The sequence below is a fragment of the Rhea pennata genome, chromosome 7 (assembly GCF_028389875.1).
Source record: "Rhea pennata isolate bPtePen1 chromosome 7, bPtePen1.pri, whole genome shotgun sequence".
In the NCBI taxonomy this organism is placed as follows: domain Eukaryota; kingdom Metazoa; phylum Chordata; class Aves; order Rheiformes; family Rheidae; genus Rhea; species Rhea pennata.
This window is the reverse complement of record NC_084669.1, coordinates 40,380,997-40,399,766: the sequence shown is the minus strand read 5'-3', so window position 1 is coordinate 40,399,766 and position 18,770 is coordinate 40,380,997.

The following is an 18,770-nucleotide window of genomic DNA, read 5'->3' as shown; positions in this document are numbered from 1 at the left end:
ATTGTGGAACACTGGGATATTTTTGGAGGAGATCGGATGACAAAAAAAGAAGGAAAAGATATTGTAATAAATGGTGGCCAATGTATAAGTTGGAATGTGATGAGCAATGGCCAAAAAATGGGACCTTGAACTCTAACACTCTATTACAGTTACTGCTGTTTTGTTGCCGGAAGGGGAAGTGGGATGAAATACCCTATGTGGAGGCTTTTGTGTCACTATACAAGGAACCAGAAATTCAAAGGGAATGTGAACTTATAAGTAAAGAGGAATCTGTAATGGTTGCAGTAGGAAAGAAGGAAAAGAGCGGGTATTGTGCTAACAGAAAAATTCTGAATGGAGAGGAGCAGGAGGATGTACAACTACTGAAAGTGCCCCCCTCTTGTGGAAACGATTCCACCTCAGTTGAAGCATCGTCCCCTCCGCTAGAAAGCAAAGAGTCCAGCCCTCTTTCTGGCCGAACTAGGAGACGGAAACAACCTGTTATACAGGCTCCTTTGAGACAAGCAGTGGGACCAGAAGGGCTGCCAGTATTTGTACCTGTTCCTTTTACAACCTCGGATTTACTAAACTGGAAGCAGTCTTTTGGATCATATAGGGAAAATCCTGAGAAGCTGCATCAGCTCTTGGAGACTATTATGGTAACTCATAATCCTAACTGGGGAGATGTGCAGGCGCTGTTGAATACTTTCCTGACGGGAGAAGAAAGGAGGCTGGTAACTGATAAGGCAAAAGAAGAGGGTGAGAGAAGGGACAGAAAGGGGGATCCTGAGGTCTATTTACGCACCAGAAAGGATCCAGAGTGGGATCTAAATAGGAGCGGGGGTAGGGAGCTATTGAGGCAGTATCAACAGCCAATTTTATATGGGGTTCGGTACGGGGTTCCGAAACCAAAGAATGTATCAAAATTGTATGAAGTAAAGCAAGGGCCTGAAGAAAATCCCTCGGCCTTTTATGAAAGATTATGCGGAACAGCCAGAAAACGGACAGACCTGGATCCAAACGAGGAAGCGAATCAAAGACTGTTTAATACGCTATTCATTGGCCAGTCAGCTCAGGATATTAGAAAGAAGCTACAGAAGGTAGATGGAGCTGGGGGAATGTCTATTTCACAGCTGATAGAAATAGTGTATAAGGTATATAAAAACCGAGATGAAAAGAGAACAAGAGAAACACAAAATCGAATGAAACTACAGGCTGCTATCCTGGCAGCTGTCCAGAGGAATGAATTCCAAGGCAGGGGCAGGGGAAGCAGAAGAGGTAACAGAGGAGGAAGAGGTGGAAGGGGAGGGAGGCCAGGAGGAGGCCTCCCTAGACCCGCTTTGGGTCCAAATCAATGTGCAATTTGTAGACAGGAAGGGCACTGGAAAAATGAATGTCCAAATCGAAGAAGGATAACAAAGCTACAGAGCCCAGCAAACACCGACCTAATTATGTTAGAGGAGTCAAATATGGAATGAAGGGGACCGGGGGAGAAAATTAGAATTTCCTCAGCTGGCCCCCTGGTTTCAGTAAAGCTGGGGAATGAAACTATAGATTTTTTATTAGACAGTGGACCCACTCATCCAGTGATAACTAGTTGTAAAGGACCCTTAAGTAAGACTACTACCACTATTGTTGGGGCTGCGGGAAGGAAAGCTTTGAGGCTATTTTTGCAACCAATGGAGTGTACGATTGGAGGCACTAAATTGACTCATGAATTTCTCTATACGCCAGAGTGTCCCCTCCCTTTATTAGGATGGGATTTACTATGCAAACTGAATGCACAGGTGACCTCTTCTGAGAGTTCCGTGCAGCTCCACATCCCTCCAGAATCGGCATGGAGAGCACAAATCTGCCTTTTGATGGGATCAGCTCCAGACAATAACAGTGCAAGTATCCCTTCAAGTGTGTTGGATGCGGTGATTCCCTGGTTTGGGCCTCAACAAAGCCAGGTAAAGCAAAAATGCGACTCTGGTCAAAACAGAGCTACAACCAGGAGCGAAGCCAGTTAGGGTGCATCAGTACCCTATCAAGCTAGAAGCACGTAGAGGATTGGAACCCCGAGTTAATGCCTTCTTGCAATACATCCTGCTTAGAGAGTGTCAGTCTGAATTCAATACACCAGTCCTGCCGGTAAGGTTACCGCGCTCCCAAGAATATCGACTGGTCCAGGACCTAAGGGCAGTGAACCAAATAACAAAAGATATCCATCCAACCGTACCAAACCCATATACTCTTTTAGCCTCGGTGCCTGAGACTAACAATTGTTTTACAGTGCTAGATTTAAAAGATGTTTTTTTTCTGTATTCCTATAGAAGAACAAAGCCAGACAGTTGTCGCCTTTGAATGGGAAAGTCCCACTACGAGGAGGACGGAGCAGTTATGCTGGACGGTTCTTCCTCAAGGATTCAAGAACAGTCCTACCCTGTTTGGTGAGATCTTGGCCAAAGAAGTAGCCCAATGGCAGGAAGGTAACAAAAAGGTCACTCTTTTACAGTATGTGGATGACATTTTGACTGGAGCAGATTCAGAGCAAATATGTTTAGAGGCGACAGTGAGTCTGTTAAATTTTTGAGGACTTTTTTTGCTCATGGAGCAATTTGGAAAGAACGACAGCTCTTAAATTCTCAAGGAAGTAATATAAAGTATGGACAAGAGATATTAAGATTGTTATAAGCAATAATGGAACCCAAAGAAGTAGCTATAATGCATTGCAAAGCCCACCAAAAGGGAAATAGTGAAGTGGCACAAGGAAACAGGAGAGCAGATATGGCAGCCAAAAAGGCAGCACTAGCAGGACAGGTGATTGGGGCTTTATTACCCAGTAGAAAAATACAAATGAGACCTCCTGAATATTCAGACAAAGAAAAACTATTGGCAGAAAGGCTAAAATGCACAAAAAATGCTGAAGGGTGGTGGGTCACCCCAAATGGACAAGTTTTAACTACAGCCAAAATGATGGAAGTGCTCCTCAAGAGACTGCATGAAGAAACTCACATGGGAGCAGATGCTGTGATAAGCGGCGTAAAAAGATATGCTGTGGGATCAAAAATGCTATCAAATGCTGACCTCGCTGTAAGGAGACGCCCCACCTGTTGTGCAAATAACCCCAAAATTCAGAAGAAACCACCTATGGGAGAACTAAGAAGAGGATTAACGCCAGGGGAACACTGGCAGAGACATTTCTCTCAATTGCCTAAATGTGGTCGGTTTAAATATTTACTTGTTTTGGTAGATACATTTTCTGGTTGGCCAGAAGCCTTCCCATGCTCCACCAATCGTGCAAAAGAAGTAATTAAAATTTTACTAAAAGAGATAATTCCTCAATTTGGGATTCCTGAAGGTATATCCTCTGATAGTGGACCTCATTTTATTTCAGAGGTGGTTCAAGGAACATCCAAATTTTTACAGATGAAATGGGAATTACACACTCCATGGAGACCCCAGTCTAGCCATAAGGTAGAAAGAATGAACCGAACACTTAAAAGACATATTTCAAAACTGTGTCAGGAAACCCATCTTAAATGAGTAGATGTATTACCAATGGCCTTGATGAGAATAAGAATAACCCCCAGAATAAAAGAGGGAGTAAGCCCTTTTGAAATACTTTACGGGAAACCTTACCCAATTAATGAAATACGGGGACGAAGTGATCAAATGCATGTAAGAGGGGAAGAAATGTTGAGAGAGTATTTATTGTCTTTGTCTCAGGTACTAACATCTTTACATAGGTACCTTAATCAACGTACCCCCCTTCCATTGGATTCCCCCTGTGCATGACTTCAAGCCTGGGGATCTAGTTTATATTCGGACATGGAAAGAAGAACCACTAAGAGAAAAGTGGAAAGGACCTTACCTGGTGCTTCTGACAACTCATACTGCAGTAAAGGTGGAGGGAATAAGTTCCTGGACTCATTATTCCTGAATAAAGAAGGCACCTTTGAATGACTCATGGACTGTCACACCCACAAGATATCTCTCAAGATAAGAATACAGAAGTTACAAAAGTGATGAATTGCACTTGGAAAACTGAACTCTTTTGTATGGAATTAGAGTGCTCTTAGCGGTATTGGGTGTTATTTTGCATTCTGATAGTATTGTTAATTATAGATAGAGCTGATTTATAAGAATATTGATTTTGATTTTTGATTTGTTCAGTTTAATTTGTTTGCTATAGAGTTAAGATGGAAAACGAGGACACTTAATTTTGTTATGCATGCTCATTGGTACAACTAACCTGATTTTGTAGCTTATATGGGCCTTCAGAAAAAGTGACTCAGATTACCGCTTGCTTCTCTATTCCCCAAATCTCCCAGATTACCCATGCCATGGGAAATACTTAGAATTAACTTAACATCCGTGTAAGAATAATTGAAGTTATTTAAATGAGACTTGCTAGATAAGTGATATTAACAAGTCTCAAAGGGGGGAATTGTTAGAAAAATACTGTGAGAAAAACCTTGCAAATAGTTAACAAGACTCAAGGACAAGGGAGAGAGAAAAACAGTACTGCAAAGGATAACCAGCTCCGGCTAAATAACCTTGATGAAACCACAGCGCTTTGAAGATTGCGAGGGGTAGGTAAGACAAAAACAGCAGAATAACCCAGAAGTGACCTTAGGTTCATTAAGGCTTATTAACATATTAAACTTCACACCCCTAAATGAATAATGAGATGGAAATGACATGATAATGATGTTACCGCCCCTTCTTCGCTTCCTATGCTAATTAACAGGAATGTGAAAGCGCAAGCGCAGCACGATTACCTGAGGTAATGATATTGTAACCAATAGAAAGATTTGTATAAAATACTCCCTGAAAAGTGTGTATAAATCAAGAATGAGAGGGGGAGAAGGTGTGCTAGCTTTGTGGATTTACCACCTAGCACCCATCTCTGCGCAGAAATGAAAGAAACAAATGTCTCGACGCTGTGTGTCTATTGGTTGCTTGCACACCGGGTAACAGAGCCCAGATTTTGGGACAACAGTTTGGCGACCCAGATGGGACTTGCCAGAAGGCCTTGCCCGGATCATCTTGCCGTTCCTGACAGTGGACTGGATCGGATCGAGCTCCAGCGCGCACCGACCTGTTGATCGGGGAGTACTCCGACCTCCCTCCGAAGTCCGGACAACAAGAGACTCAAAGGTGCAACGCCGACCAGAGGTATTTGTGCCAGGGCGAAAGGGGGATAAATCTTTGGATTGGTGAGTATAAAATTTACTTCCTTCCCCGGAAGATTATGTTGAATTATGTTGCACGTAGACGCTCGGCAAAGGTTGCCTTAAATTGACCAGAGGGGTCAGAGCCGAGTGCGCACAAAGGAATAAAGTCGCACGTAGACGCTTGGCAAGGGTTGCCTTAAATTGACCAGAGGGGTCAGAGCCGAGTGCGCACAAAGGTACGGGGAAAAAGGTATTTCTAGGGAATAAGGTTGGTATTTCTAGGTAATTGACATGGGATCAAGCCAATCCAGGATTCCTCCCTGTAGCCCTTTGGGTTGTATTGTGGAACACTGGGATATTTTTGGAGGAGATCGGATGACAAAAAAAGAAGGAAAAGATATTGTAATAAATGGTGGCCAATGTATAAGTTGGAATGTGATGAGCAATGGCCAAAAAATGGGACCTTGAACTCTAACACTCTATTACAGTTACTGCTGTTTTGTTGCCGGAAGGGGAAGTGGGATGAAATACCCTATGTGGAGGCTTTTGTGTCACTATACAAGGAACCAGAAATTCAAAGGGAATGTGAACTTATAAGTAAAGAGGAATCTGTAATGGTTGCAGTAGGAAAGAAGGAAAAGAGCGGGTATTGTGCTAACAGAAAAATTCTGAATGGAGAGGAGCAGGAGGATGTACAACTACTGAAAGTGCCCCCCTCTTGTGGAAACGATTCCACCTCAGTTGAAGCATCGTCCCCTCCGCTAGAAAGCAAAGAGTCCAGCCCTCTTTCTGGCCGAACTAGGAGACGGAAACAACCTGTTATACAGGCTCCTTTGAGACAAGCAGTGGGACCAGAAGGGCTGCCAGTATTTGTACCTGTTCCTTTTACAACCTCGGATTTACTAAACTGGAAGCAGTCTTTTGGATCATATAGGGAAAATCCTGAGAAGCTGCATCAGCTCTTGGAGACTATTATGGTAACTCATAATCCTAACTGGGGAGATGTGCAGGCGCTGTTGAATACTTTCCTGACGGGAGAAGAAAGGAGGCTGGTAACTGATAAGGCAAAAGAAGAGGGTGAGAGAAGGGACAGAAAGGGGGATCCTGAGGTCTATTTACGCACCAGAAAGGATCCAGAGTGGGATCTAAATAGGAGCGGGGGTAGGGAGCTATTGAGGCAGTATCAACAGCCAATTTTATATGGGGTTCGGTACGGGGTTCCGAAACCAAAGAATGTATCAAAATTGTATGAAGTAAAGCAAGGGCCTGAAGAAAATCCCTCGGCCTTTTATGAAAGATTATGCGGAACAGCCAGAAAACGGACAGACCTGGATCCAAACGAGGAAGCGAATCAAAGACTGTTTAATACGCTATTCATTGGCCAGTCAGCTCAGGATATTAGAAAGAAGCTACAGAAGGTAGATGGAGCTGGGGGAATGTCTATTTCACAGCTGATAGAAATAGTGTATAAGGTATATAAAAACCGAGATGAAAAGAGAACAAGAGAAACACAAAATCGAATGAAACTACAGGCTGCTATCCTGGCAGCTGTCCAGAGGAATGAATTCCAAGGCAGGGGCAGGGGAAGCAGAAGAGGTAACAGAGGAGGAAGAGGTGGAAGGGGAGGGAGGCCAGGAGGAGGCCTCCCTAGACCCGCTTTGGGTCCAAATCAATGTGCAATTTGTAGACAGGAAGGGCACTGGAAAAATGAATGTCCAAATCGAAGAAGGATAACAAAGCTACAGAGCCCAGCAAACACCGACCTAATTATGTTAGAGGAGTCAAATATGGAATGAAGGGGACCGGGGGAGAAAATTAGAATTTCCTCAGCTGGCCCCCTGGTTCCAGTAAAGCTGGGGAATGAAACTATAGATTTTTTATTAGACAGTGGACCCACTCATCCAGTGATAACTAGTTGTAAAGGACCCTTAAGTAAGACTACTACCACTATTGTTGGGGCTGCGGGAAGGAAAGCTTTGAGGCTATTTTTGCAACCAATGGAGTGTACGATTGGAGGCACTAAATTGACTCATGAATTTCTCTATACGCCAGAGTGTCCCCTCCCTTTATTAGGATGGGATTTACTATGCAAACTGAATGCACAGGTGACCTCTTCTGAGAGTTCCGTGCAGCTCCACATCCCTCCAGAATCGGCATGGAGAGCACAAATCTGCCTTTTGATGGGATCAGCTCCAGACAATAACAGTGCAAGTATCCCTTCAAGTGTGTTGGATGCGGTGATTCCCTGATTTGGGCCTCAACAAAGCCAGGTAAAGCAAAAATGCGACTCTGGTCAAAATAGAGCTACAACCAGGAGCGAAGCCAGTTAGGGTGCATCAGTACCCTGTCAAGCTAGAAGCACGTAGAGGATTGGAACCCCGAGTTAATGCCTTCTTGCAATACATCCTGCTTAGAGAGTGTCAGTCTGAATTCAATACACCAGTCCTGCCGGTAAGGTTACCGCGCTCCCAAGAATATCGACTGGTCCAGGACCTAAGGGCAGTGAACCAAATAACAAAAGATATCCATCCAACCGTACCAAACCCATATACTCTTTTAGCCTCGGTGCCTGAGACTAACAATTGTTTTACAGTGCTAGATTTAAAAGATGTTTTTTTTCTGTATTCCTATAGAAGAACAAAGCCAGACAGTTGTCGCCTTTGAATGGGAAAGTCCCACTACGAGGAGGACGGAGCAGTTATGCTGGACGGTTCTTCCTCAAGGATTCAAGAACAGTCCTACCCTGTTTGGTGAGATCTTGGCCAAAGAAGTAGCCCAATGGCTGGAAGGTAACAAAAATGTCACTCTTTTACAGTATGTGGATGACATTTTGACTGGAGCAGATTCAGAGCAAATATGTTTAGAGGCGACAGTGAGTCTGTTAAATTTTTGAGGACGTTTTTTGCTCATGGAGCAATTTGGAAAGAACGACAGCTCTTAAATTCTCAAGGAAGTAATATAAAGTATGGACAAGAGATATTAAGATTGTTATAAGCAATAATGGAACCCAAAGAAGTAGCTATAATGCATTGCAAAGCCCACCAAAAGGGAAATAGTGAAGTGGCACAAGGAAACAGGAGAGCAGATATGGCAGCCAAAAAGGCAGCACTAGCAGGACAGGTGATTGGGGCTTTATTACCCAGTAGAAAAATACAAATGAGACCTCCTGAATATTCAGACAAAGAAAAACTATTGGCAGAAAGGCTAAAATGCACAAAAAATGCTGAAGGGTGGTGGGTCACCCCAAATGGACAAGTTTTAACTACAGCCAAAATGATGGAAGTGCTCCTCAAGAGACTGCATGAAGAAACTCACATGGGAGCAGATGCTGTGATAAGCGGCGTAAAAAGATATGCTGTGGGATCAAAAATGCTATCAAATGCTGACCTCGCTGTAAGGAGACGCCCCACCTGTTGTGCAAATAACCCCAAAATTCAGAAGAAACCACCTATGGGAGAACTAAGAAGAGGATTAACGCCAGGGGAACACTGGCAGAGACATTTCTCTCAATTGCCTAAATGTGGTCGGTTTAAATATTTACTTGTTTTGGTAGATACATTTTCTGGTTGGCCAGAAGCCTTCCCATGCTCCACCAATCGTGCAAAAGAAGTAATTAAAATTTTACTAAAAGAGATAATTCCTCAATTTGGGATTCCTGAAGGTATATCCTCTGATAGTGGACCTCATTTTATTTCAGAGGTGGTTCAAGGAACATCCAAATTTTTACAGATGAAATGGGAATTACACACTCCATGGAGACCCCAGTCTAGCCATAAGGTAGAAAGAATGAACCGAACACTTAAAAGACATATTTCAAAACTGTGTCAGGAAACCCATCTTAAATGAGTAGATGTATTACCAATGGCCTTGATGAGAATAAGAATAACCCCCAGAATAAAAGAGGGAGTAAGCCCTTTTGAAATACTTTACGGGAAACCTTACCCAATTAATGAAATACGGGGACGAAGTGATCAAATGCATGTAAGAGGGGAAGAAATGTTGAGAGAGTATTTATTGTCTTTGTCTCAGGTACTAACATCTTTACATAGGTACCTTAATCAACGTACCCCCCTTCCATTGGATTCCCCCTGTGCATGACTTCAAGCCTGGGGATCTAGTTTATATTCGGACATGGAAAGAAGAACCACTAAGAGAAAAGTGGAAAGGACCTTACCTGGTGCTTCTGACAACTCATACTGCAGTAAAGGTGGAGGGAATAAGTTCCTGGACTCATTATTCCTGAATAAAGAAGGCACCTTTGAATGACTCATGGACTGTCACACCCACAAGATATCTCTCAAGATAAGAATACAGAAGTTACAAAAGTGATGAATTGCACTTGGAAAACTGAACTCTTTTGTATGGAATTAGAGTGCTCTTAGCGGTATTGGGTGTTATTTTGCATTCTGATAGTATTGTTAATTATAGATAGAGCTGATTTATAAGAATATTGATTTTGATTTTTGATTTGTTCAGTTTAATTTGTTTGCTATAGAGTTAAGATGGAAAATGAGGACACTTAATTTTGTTATGCATGCTCATTGGTACAACTAACCTGATTTTGTAGCTTATATGGGCCTTCAGAAAAAGTGACTCAGATTACCGCTTGCTTCTCTATTCCCCAAATCTCCCAGATTACCCATGCCATGGGAAATACTTAGAATTAACTTAACATCCGTGTAAGAATAATTGAAGTTATTTAAATGAGACTTGCTAGATAAGTGATATTAACAAGTCTCAAAGGGGGGAATTGTTAGAAAAATACTGTGAGAAAAACCTTGCAAATAGTTAACAAGACTCAAGGACAAGGGAGAGAGAAAAACAGTACTGCAAAGGATAACCAGCTCCGGCTAAATAACCTTGATGAAACCACAGCGCTTTGAAGGTTGCGAGGGGTAGGTAAGACAAAAACAGCAGAATAACCCAGAAGTGACCTTAGGTTCATTAAGACTTATTAACATATTAAACTTCACACCCCTAAATGAATAATGAGATGGAAATGACATGATAATGATGTTACCGCCCCTTCTTCGCTTCCTATGCTAATTAACAGGAATGTGAAAGCGCAAGCGCAGCACGATTACCTGAGGTAATGATATTGTAACCAATAGAAAGATTTGTATAAAATACTCCCTGAAAAGTGTGTATAAATCAAGAATGAGAGGGGGAGAAGGTGTGCTAGCTTTGTGGATTTACCACCTAGCACCCATCTCTGCGCAGAAATGAAAGAAACAAATGTCTCGACGCTGTGTGTCTATTGGTTGCTTGCACACCGGGTAACAGAACCCAGATTTTGGGACAACAGTTTGGCGACCCAGATGGGACTTGCCAGAAGGCCTTGCCCGGATCATCTTGCCGTTCCTGACAGTGGACTGGATCGGATCGAGCTCCAGCGCGCACCGACCTGTTGATCGGGGAGTACTCCGACCTCCCTCCGAAGTCCGGACAACAAGAGACTCAAAGGTGCAACGCCGACCAGAGGTATTTGTGCCAGGGCGAAAGGGGGATAAATCTTTGGATTGGTGAGTATAAAATTTACTTCCTTCCCCGGAAGATTATGTTGAATTATGTTGCACGTAGACGCTCGGCAAAGGTTGCCTTAAATTGACCAGAGGGGTCAGAGCCGAGTGCGCACAAAGGAATAAAGTCGCACGTAGACGCTTGGCAAGGGTTGCCTTAAATTGACCAGAGGGGTCAGAGCGGAGTGCGCACAAAGGTACGGGGAAAAAGGTATTTCTAGGGAATAAGGTTGGTATTTCTAGGTAATTGACATGGGATCAAGCCAATCCAGGATTCCTCCCTGTAGCCCTTTGGGTTGTATTGTGGAACACTGGGATATTTTTGGAGGAGATCGGATGACAAAAAAAGAAGGAAAAGATATTGTAATAAATGGTGGCCAATGTATAAGTTGGAATGTGATGAGCAATGGCCAAAAAATGGGACCTTGAACTCTAACACTCTATTACAGTTACTGCTGTTTTGTTGCCGGAAGGGGAAGTGGGATGAAATACCCTATGTGGAGGCTTTTGTGTCACTATACAAGGAACCAGAAATTCAAAGGGAATGTGAACTTATAAGTAAAGAGGAATCTGTAATGGTTGCAGTAGGAAAGAAGGAAAAGAGCGGGTATTGTGCTAACAGAAAAATTCTGAATGGAGAGGAGCAGGAGGATGTACAACTACTGAAAGTGCCCCCCTCTTGTGGAAACGATTCCACCTCAGTTGAAGCATCGTCCCCTCCGCTAGAAAGCAAAGAGTCCAGCCCTCTTTCTGGCCGAACTAGGAGACGGAAACAACCTGTTATACAGGCTCCTTTGAGACAAGCAGTGGGACCAGAAGGGCTGCCAGTATTTGTACCTGTTCCTTTTACAACCTCGGATTTACTAAACTGGAAGCAGTCTTTTGGATCATATAGGGAAAATCCTGAGAAGCTGCATCAGCTCTTGGAGACTATTATGGTAACTCATAATCCTAACTGGGGAGATGTGCAGGCGCTGTTGAATACTTTCCTGACGGGAGAAGAAAGGAGGCTGGTAACTGATAAGGCAAAAGAAGAGGGTGAGAGAAGGGACAGAAAGGGGGATCCTGAGGTCTATTTACGCACCAGAAAGGATCCAGAGTGGGATCTAAATAGGAGCGGGGGTAGGGAGCTATTGAGGCAGTATCAACAGCCAATTTTATATGGGGTTCGGTACGGGGTTCCGAAACCAAAGAATGTATCAAAATTGTATGAAGTAAAGCAAGGGCCTGAAGAAAATCCCTCGGCCTTTTATGAAAGATTATGCGGAACAGCCAGAAAACGGACAGACCTGGATCCAAACGAGGAAGCGAATCAAAGACTGTTTAATACGCTATTCATTGGCCAGTCAGCTCAGGATATTAGAAAGAAGCTACAGAAGGTAGATGGAGCTGGGGGAATGTCTATTTCACAGCTGATAGAAATAGTGTATAAGGTATATAAAAACCGAGATGAAAAGAGAACAAGAGAAACACAAAATCGAATGAAACTACAGGCTGCTATCCTGGCAGCTGTCCAGAGGAATGAATTCCAAGGCAGGGGCAGGGGAAGCAGAAGAGGTAACAGAGGAGGAAGAGGTGGAAGGGGAGGGAGGCCAGGAGGAGGCCTCCCTAGACCCGCTTTGGGTCCAAATCAATGTGCAATTTGTAGACAGGAAGGGCACTGGAAAAATGAATGTCCAAATCGAAGAAGGATAACAAAGCTACAGAGCCCAGCAAACACCGACCTAATTATGTTAGAGGAGTCAAATATGGAATGAAGGGGACCGGGGGAGAAAATTAGAATTTCCTCAGCTGGCCCCCTGGTTCCAGTAAAGCTGGGGAATGAAACTATAGATTTTTTATTAGACAGTGGACCCACTCATCCAGTGATAACTAGTTGTAAAGGACCCTTAAGTAAGACTACTACCACTATTGTTGGGGCTGCGGGAAGGAAAGCTTTGAGGCTATTTTTGCAACCAATGGAGTGTACGATTGGAGGCACTAAATTGACTCATGAATTTCTCTATACGCCAGAGTGTCCCCTCCCTTTATTAGGATGGGATTTACTATGCAAACTGAATGCACAGGTGACCTCTTCTGAGAGTTCCGTGCAGCTCCACATCCCTCCAGAATCGGCATGGAGAGCACAAATCTGCCTTTTGATGGGATCAGCTCCAGACAATAACAGTGCAAGTATCCCTTCAAGTGTGTTGGATGCGGTGATTCCCTGATTTGGGCCTCAACAAAGCCAGGTAAAGCAAAAATGCGACTCTGGTCAAAACAGAGCTACAACCAGGAGCGAAGCCAGTTAGGGTGCATCAGTACCCTGTCAAGCTAGAAGCACGTAGAGGATTGGAACCCCGAGTTAATGCCTTCTTGCAATACATCCTGCTTAGAGAGTGTCAGTCTGAATTCAATACACCAGTCCTGCCGGTAAGGTTACCGCGCTCCCAAGAATATCGACTGGTCCAGGACCTAAGGGCAGTGAACCAAATAACAAAAGATATCCATCCAACCGTACCAAACCCATATACTCTTTTAGCCTCGGTGCCTGAGACTAACAATTGTTTTACAGTGCTAGATTTAAAAGATGTTTTTTTTCTGTATTCCTATAGAAGAACAAAGCCAGACAGTTGTCGCCTTTGAATGGGAAAGTCCCACTACGAGGAGGACGGAGCAGTTATGCTGGACGGTTCTTCCTCAAGGATTCAAGAACAGTCCTACCCTGTTTGGTGAGATCTTGGCCAAAGAAGTAGCCCAATGGCTGGAAGGTAACAAAAATGTCACTCTTTTACAGTATGTGGATGACATTTTGACTGGAGCAGATTCAGAGCAAATATGTTTAGAGGCGACAGTGAGTCTGTTAAATTTTTGAGGACGTTTTTTGCTCATGGAGCAATTTGGAAAGAACGACAGCTCTTAAATTCTCAAGGAAGTAATATAAAGTATGGACAAGAGATATTAAGATTGTTATAAGCAATAATGGAACCCAAAGAAGTAGCTATAATGCATTGCAAAGCCCACCAAAAGGGAAATAGTGAAGTGGCACAAGGAAACAGGAGAGCAGATATGGCAGCCAAAAAGGCAGCACTAGCAGGACAGGTGATTGGGGCTTTATTACCCAGTAGAAAAATACAAATGAGACCTCCTGAATATTCAGACAAAGAAAAACTATTGGCAGAAAGGCTAAAATGCACAAAAAATGCTGAAGGGTGGTGGGTCACCCCAAATGGACAAGTTTTAACTACAGCCAAAATGATGGAAGTGCTCCTCAAGAGACTGCATGAAGAAACTCACATGGGAGCAGATGCTGTGATAAGCGGCGTAAAAAGATATGCTGTGGGATCAAAAATGCTATCAAATGCTGACCTCGCTGTAAGGAGATGCCCCACCTGTTGTGCAAATAACCCCAAAATTCAGAAGAAACCACCTATGGGAGAACTAAGAAGAGGATTAACCCCAGGGGAACACTGGCAGAGACATTTCTCTCAATTGCCTAAATATGGTCGGTTTAAATATTTACTTGTTTTGGTAGATACATTTTCTGGTTGGCCAGAAGCCTTCCCATGCTCCACCAATCGTGCAAAAGAAGTAATTAAAATTTTACTAAAAGAGATAATTCCTCAATTTGGGATTCCTGAAGGTATATCCTCTGATAGTGGACCTCATTTTATTTCAGAGGTGGTTCAAGGAACATCCAAATTTTTACAGATGAAATGGGAATTACACACTCCATGGAGACCCCAGTCTAGCCATAAGGTAGAAAGAATGAACCGAACACTTAAAAGACATATTTCAAAACTGTGTCAGGAAACCCATCTTAAATGAGTAGATGTATTACCAATGGCCTTGATGAGAATAAGAATAACCCCCAGAATAAAAGAGGGAGTAAGCCCTTTTGAAATACTTTACGGGAAACCTTACCCAATTAATGAAATACGGGGACGAAGTGATCAAATGCATGTAAGAGGGGAAGAAATGTTGAGAGAGTATTTATTGTCTTTGTCTCAGGTACTAACATCTTTACATAGGTACCTTAATCAACGTACCCCCCTTCCATTGGATTCCCCCTGTGCATGACTTCAAGCCTGGGGATCTAGTTTATATTCGGACATGGAAAGAAGAACCACTAAGAGAAAAGTGGAAAGGACCTTACCTGGTGCTTCTGACAACTCATACTGCAGTAAAGGTGGAGGGAATAAGTTCCTGGACTCATTATTCCTGAATAAAGAAGGCACCTTTGAATGACTCATGGACTGTCACACCCACAAGATATCTCTCAAGATAAGAATACAGAAGTTACAAAAGTGATGAATTGCACTTGGAAAACTGAACTCTTTTGTATGGAATTAGAGTGCTCTTAGCGGTATTGGGTGTTATTTTGCATTCTGATAGTATTGTTAATTATAGATAGAGCTGATTTATAAGAATATTGATTTTGATTTTTGATTTGTTCAGTTTAATTTGTTTGCTATAGAGTTAAGATGGAAAATGAGGACACTTAATTTTGTTATGCATGCTCATTGGTACAACTAACCTGATTTTGTAGCTTATATGGGCCTTCAGAAAAAGTGACTCAGATTACCGCTTGCTTCTCTATTCCCCAAATCTCCCAGATTACCCATGCCATGGGAAATACTTAGAATTAACTTAACATCCGTGTAAGAATAATTGAAGTTATTTAAATGAGACTTGCTAGATAAGTGATATTAACAAGTCTCAAAGGGGGGAATTGTTAGAAAAATACTGTGAGAAAAACCTTGCAAATAGTTAACAAGACTCAAGGACAAGGGAGAGAGAAAAACAGTACTGCAAAGGATAACCAGCTCCGGCTAAATAACCTTGATGAAACCACAGCGCTTTGAAGGTTGCGAGGGGTAGGTAAGACAAAAACAGCAGAATAACCCAGAAGTGACCTTAGGTTCATTAAGACTTATTAACATATTAAACTTCACACCCCTAAATGAATAATGAGATGGAAATGACATGATAATGATGTTACCGCCCCTTCTTCGCTTCCTATGCTAATTAACAGGAATGTGAAAGCGCAAGCGCAGCACGATTACCTGAGGTAATGATATTGTAACCAATAGAAAGATTTGTATAAAATACTCCCTGAAAAGTGTGTATAAATCAAGAATGAGAGGGGGAGAAGGTGTGCTAGCTTTGTGGATTTACCACCTAGCACCCATCTCTGCGCAGAAATGAAAGAAACAAATGTCTCGACGCTGTGTGTCTATTGGTTGCTTGCACACCGGGTAACAGAGCCCAGATTTTGGGACAACAAGGGGAAACCACACTTAACCAACCTGCTAGCCTTCTCCGATGGAATGACTGGCTGGGTGAATGAGGGGAGACCAGTGGACATTGTATACCTTGACTTTAGCAAGGCTTTTGACACTGCCTCCCATAACATCCTCCTGGATAAGCTCAGGAAGTGTGGGTTAGACAAGTGGATTGTGAGGTGGATTGAGAACTGGCTGAAAGGCAGAGCTAAGAGGATTGTCATCACCGGCACGGAGTCTAGTTGGAGGCCTGTGGCTAGTGGAGCTCCCCAGGGCTCAGTGCTGTGGCCAGTCCTGTTGAAGTTATTCATCAATGACCTGGATGAAGGGACAGAGTGCCTGCTCAGCAAGTTTGCGGATGCTACCAAGCTGGGAGGAGTGGCTGACACACCTGAGGGCTGTGCTGCCATTCAGAGAGACCTGGACAGGCTGGAGAGCTGGGCGGAGAGGAACCTCTTGAGTTTCAACAAGGGCAAGTGCAGAATCCTGCACTTAGGAATAACCCCATGGAGCAGTACAGCTTGAGGGCTGACCTGTTGGAGAGCAGCTCTGCAGGGAAGGACCTGGGAGGGCTGCTGGACAGCAAGTTGACCATGAGCCAGCAATGTGCTCTTGTGGCCAGGAAAGGCCAATGGTCTCCTGGGGTGCATTAGGAAGAGTGTTTTCAGCAGACGGAAGGAAGTGATTCTGCCGCTCAACTTGTAGCGTAGGGCTACAAAGATGACCAGAGGACTGGAGCATCTCTCCTGAGGAAAGGCTGAGAGAACTGGGCCTGTTTAGCCTGGATAAGATAAGCTTGAGGGGGGATCTTATCAATGTCTACAAATACCTTAAGGGGGGTGTCAAGGGGATGGGGCCAAAGTCTTCTCAGTAGTGCCCAGCGACAGGACATGCTGCGAAAGGCACAAACTGAAACACAGCAGGTTCTGCCTGAATTTGAGAAAGAACGTCTTTCCTGTGAGAGTGACAGAGCACTGGAAGAGGTTGCCCAGAGAGGTTGTGAGGTCTCCTTCTCTGGAGATATTCAAAACCTACCTGGATACAATCCCACTTAATATGCTGTAGGTGATCCTGCTTGAGGAAGGGGATTGGACTAGATGATCTCCAGAGGTCCCCACCAACCTCAACAATTTTGTGATTCGGTTGCTGTCACAGCTCTTTGTGGTTAGGCCATAACTGCCAATGCTACGGCTGTTGTTGCTGGTGGGGGTTGTGAGGGCACTTGTGCCATACTGCCTGATAGACCAGTGCTTTACCTGGAATTGTGCGGTCATTTGTGCCTCCATGTCCTACAGGGCAGTGCCATGCCCCTGGCTGCTGTTGGTGGTTGTACGGTCACTTCTACTGCAGCGCCTGATAGAGGAGGACGGGTGGTGTGCTGCTGTTAGGTGTTGTGAGGTGACTGATGCTTCAGCGCCTGGTAGGGCAATGCTAGGCCTCCGGCTGCTCTTGGTGGTTGTGAGTTGGCTCCTGCCTGAGGCCCTAATTGCCAGTGCTGTGGGCCTTGCGGCTGTTAGTGGTTGTGAGGTCACTTGTGAGGCAGTGCCTGATAGGCCAGTGATGGTTGCATTGCTGCTCTTTGTAGTTGTTCAGCTTTTCAATCCTCCCCACAGCCCTCTCACGCTCAGCAGCTCTCTCCGAGTTGGTGAAGGGCAACAGGAGCTGGGAGGAGAAAGGCCACTGATGCCTGCTCCAGCAGAAGCCACTCTGCTAAGACCCTGGCTCGATGGATACCGCACATCAAGGCTCCCTCAGAGCTAGGGCAAACCCTGCAATGGGGTTCCTGCCCCTAGAGGCCAGGCCTGTGGCAAGGAATGTAGCCAGACCTCCAGGCCCTGCACAACCCCTGCTCCTTTCCATGCCTCCCCCTCCTCCAGAACATTGTCCTGTGTGCCCTCTTCAGCAAGGCAGGGCTTTAGGGCAGGATCTGTCCCGGACACCTTCCGTGGGGATGCTGGGGTATGGAGTCTTGGCATGGCCAAAGAGCCAAGCTTCTCAGCTGGGCTCCCCATGCAGGATGGGCAGGTCCCAGTAGGTCTCTGCCCCATTCAGATCTGGGGAGGAAAGCACAAGGGATAGGGAGGCAGAGGAATGGCAGCAGCAGCGTCCATCTGGGCAGTACCGAGACAAGAAGGGTCCAATTCCTCCCGTGCCTTTGGTGCAAGAAAAGCTTTGGGAGCGAGTCGGCCGGGGAGTGCAGGGGGCAAGGCTTTCCCACAACCTGGCAGGACTCTGTTGAAGGGGAAGCCTATTGACCGAGGCTGGATGCCTCAGTCAATGCTCTGTGCCCCGTGGCGTAATGGGACATTTTTTGAAAAGAGGGTCCAGTCTCTCTGCAGGAGCTTCCCACTGTGCTCTGCCCCTGTTCCCCTCAGGCTCCGTGCAGAGCACTTCAAACAAAACATGTGCAGCTTCGGGGACAGCGCAGGGTAGGCAGTGGTGATAGAAAGAGAGCTGCACGGTATGCGCCATCCCTGTCCCGAGGACAGCGGGTGCCCGCTCTTGCCCTGGGCTGACTGGAGAGGGCAGCAGAGGCTCACGCTTTTTCTGCCAGGGGACCTGGACCCTCTGGAGGTGATCTCTCTTCCTGTTCCCTGCCAGTGTAACACCCCTCAGCAAGACCCATCTCTGCACACACACAGCTGTGAACAGGAAGGTCGGTGGAAACTGCCCTGCCAGCAGCGACCCCTCTGTTGACAGCAGCCCTGGTTCGCAAGCCAGCTCCTTCCCTGAGCAATGCCAGGTCAAGGGCTGTGGGGTTACCAGGGATTTTCTCCACTAGTTTATGGGGCCTGGAAGCAAATCCTAGGATGCTGGGCAACACAGCCCTCCAGGCATCCCAGTAA